We start from the raw sequence: 3,427 nt of genomic DNA, 5'->3' as shown, positions 1-3,427 counted from the left end.
TTCGTGACGCCACAATATGTCTCCTCATCTTATATTATATATTTATATATTTTATTTTTCCGCCATTTAATTTATTTTGTTTTTTCTTTACTAATAAAGTATTTATCAACGTTACTATCTTTTCGTTTTCTTAAACGTCAAAAAAATCTTTGCGTTGCCAACTATCTAAGTTTGTTTATTTTCAAGAACAGGGTGCACACGACAAACCCTACCACTCCTGTGTTCCTCTGTGAACACAGGATGGGGGGAAGAAAGCTATAAATCCTTCAAATTTTCTCTAAAATAATTGTGGGCATTTTGTGGAGATTTTTCCCTAGGATTAAAAAAAAACAACATCTGGCAACTCACTTTCATTTTTGTTTATAAATACAACACTGTATGTATGTAATAAATTTTAACCCTCTGGTAACCCCAACTGATAATGAATGAACAGCTGTATAAAAATGTATGTGACTGAACGTACACCATGAGTTGCGTGGTTGTAAAATTACAAGTTTCTATGAATTGATCAATGGCCGCCGCATAAAAAAAGGTAAGTAATAAAAAGAATAAAAATTGTTAAAATATATTAAAGAAAATATAATTTAACACCAAACAATATTTCCTCTTATTTTCTTTTCCAAAAATCTATGCCAGATGGGGACTATTTCTATGGATTTAAGGTAAGCAAACAAAAGTGCATTTTATTAATGAAAATGAATGCGTAGTAAAACACTTTTTTTACAGGGTGGTGTTATAATGACGACAACGACGACAAGCGGCTGATACCACGTTAATAAGGTAAGTATCGTGAATTTAATAGAATTTAAAATGTAAATTAAGTGAAAATAGTAATGTGCAAATAAAATTAGTGGAATAGAAGGTGAAAGTGCGCAAAGTGAAAGTGAAAATTGTTATCGGATAAAAAAATATTAAACGGGTGTATAAAAAGCGTGCGAATCAAATGTTAAAAGTGTTCATACATTTCCAAGATCTCGATTACCAGGACTGTACGTGGCGTAAAGTAACGTAACGCGATATTTGCCGTTTACGTATTCAGTTTTTCCTTGCTAACGAAATTAATCGCATCAATAGTGTTCAAGGCGGGCGAGTACGTAACGTGACGTAACGTTGCAAAATGCTTAAAATCGGAAGTTGTGATGGCAAATAAAATTAAAGTTTCGTAAAGGTTTACTAATAGACTTCCGTCGTCCTTTTGAGGTAAATAAAAAGTGATTTTGGAAAATACAGCGTGTAACGAAAATATATAAAAAGAAAAGATTTTTTTTTCTTTAGGCGAAAAAGTGAATAAAAGTTCTATAGTGAAAATTAAAAAAACTATTGCAAAAATTATAGTGAAAATTTTGGTGAAAGTAAAAAGAGAATTCTAAAGTGACTATCGAAAAAAAAACAAAAAAAAATTGAAACTATCTACTGTTGTGAAAAGTGTCTAAATCAAAAAGTATGGTGTTCGCTAAAAGTGTACTGTAAGATTATTTAAGGAAAATGGAAACTTAATACAAAATTAAAAAGAAAACTAAAACTAATAAAAATAATAAAATGAAATAAGGAAACTAAAATAAATAAAAGTAATAATAAAGAGAATTTTAAAAATTTTTCCTAAAGAATTATTGAATTCAGTTTTTTTCATTTTATATTTTATATTATGTTTTCTTTTATTTCCTTTCAGATTGCGAAACCAAATCTTCGAGTGAATTGGATACTGACGAGGACTAAGCTCACAAAAAACTAGATGTTTTTGCGATAAATACCCCTCGCTTCTCCTGAAAACTAACAAATAATATAATGCAAGTATAAGAGACAATTAACAATCACTATAATGTAACAAATCTATATTGGTCTGATTTGTTTATAAATCAGGCTCGTTTAGAAAGTGGTGGGCGAATTACAAGGACCAAAATCACCAGGGGTATCATATATCACTGGCGAGTAGTGCCCCTTGTAGTTCTCCGAAAAATTTGATATTAATTGAAAACTTTTTTATAAACTCTGTTATGTTTGTAGAATATACTAAACTTAGGTTTTTCATAGGTTGTGGCAATATAAATGACTGGAAAACCAAAATTATCAAATTCATCTACAACAGGTATCTTAACCACTGGTTAATAATGCTAAAAATTTATCAAATCAAAACCAAAATTAGCATATATACTAATTCAAATTTCATTTCTTTCAGGTCTCAGCCAGCGAGTAATCATGACACCTATAATCAATAAGATCTACATCAACATTTTTAAAAGAGAAGAAGAAAATCCCAAAGTTCAAAGCTATTCATCATCTTAAAAGTTTCACGGTGAGTGATTAAATGATTAAGATATTTATCTACTTAGATATTTAGTATAGTTTACAACCAGTAATCTCTCTCTAAACCAGATATTATATTAGAGTTCTTATTAAAATTACTAGAGGGTATCACAATCCTAATGTATATAAACTATTAATGGCACATTAGTCTAACATCCCCTCGTTAATTTTAATAGAACCAAAGGCGGAATGATGTTGACACAGTTTTCCCTAATAATATTTCCAGAACTTATGCTTAGTACTATTTTATCTTCATAATATTACCTGTGGTAATTAAGCCGTTAAAGTATGTCTCTTATTAGGGAACAAATATTAGACTCACTACCTATTTTCTTTTCCTTTTCTGGCTCGCCGTAAGATGCGGACTCAGAATTGGGTTATTACCCTAGGTGACTAATAACCCTTACGCTTTTGATAGCACGGTACCTGAAAGTTTTGATGGGGTTGCACCTAATAATAGGGTAATGACCGGTTACAAATGTAACCAGCTTAGAAACGTTGGCTTAAGTCAGGGAAAATAAATAAATAGTACATAACAGGATTTAATTCTACCAGCCAATATTATGAAGTATAAAAAGTACGGATAAAATAGTATTCACATTACGTTAAATCTGTGTCAAACATCACTCCCTAGTAGCAATAGAAGAAGAGAAATTATTGATATTTGAATTAACACCAAATATTTAATTAGATTACTAACCTTTTCTTAAGCAAACATCTTTCGAAAAGTATAAAAACGACTAGATATTTAAGGGAACCATTAGGACTAGATACACCAAAGATGTAAGCTATTGCTTTAGATCTTTGGCGTAAAATACCCCTAACGATTTACCTTGCAAGTCCTCGACTTCATACAGGCTATTTCCTATAGGTTTCACTACGCGGCATTTCAAAAACTTCCGGGCCAACTTCTCGTTAAAATTATTTTTGAAATCGCTTTGTTGGAAATTGTGACGGTGGACTTCTTGACCGGGTATAAACTTGACATACCGACACCGTGTATTATAGCTTCTTTCGTTTTTGAGGTAAGCTTTATGCAGGTTTTCCCGTATCTTTTGCCGTAGTAGTTCCATTTGCGCTGGTTTAGGAATAGTCTCAGATTCTAGGTCGTTTAAAGTACCGA

General features: G+C 31.3%; 2 long non-coding RNA genes across 2 annotated transcripts; both read left to right on the top strand.

The window, feature by feature from the left end:
* The first annotated feature begins 440 nt into the window (after window positions 1-440).
* Window positions 441-1,793, top strand: LOC124418602. The gene is made up of 4 exons (XR_006940091.1): window positions 441-532; window positions 637-662; window positions 727-780; window positions 1,670-1,793. It is a non-coding gene; the product is annotated as an uncharacterized LOC124418602 (long non-coding RNA).
* Window positions 1,794-2,029: 236 nt separating this feature from the next.
* On the top strand, window positions 2,030-2,294 carry LOC124418606. Its single transcript, XR_006940093.1, has 2 exons — window positions 2,030-2,086; window positions 2,177-2,294. It is a non-coding gene; the product is annotated as an uncharacterized LOC124418606 (long non-coding RNA).
* The last annotated feature ends 1,133 nt before the right edge of the window (window positions 2,295-3,427 follow it).

Source organism: Lucilia cuprina, chromosome X, assembly GCF_022045245.1.
Source record: "Lucilia cuprina isolate Lc7/37 chromosome X, ASM2204524v1, whole genome shotgun sequence".
Lineage (NCBI taxonomy): Eukaryota > Metazoa > Arthropoda > Insecta > Diptera > Calliphoridae > Lucilia > Lucilia cuprina.
The sequence above is the reverse complement of the archived record's forward strand: the minus strand, read 5'-3'. Positions and strand labels throughout refer to the sequence as shown.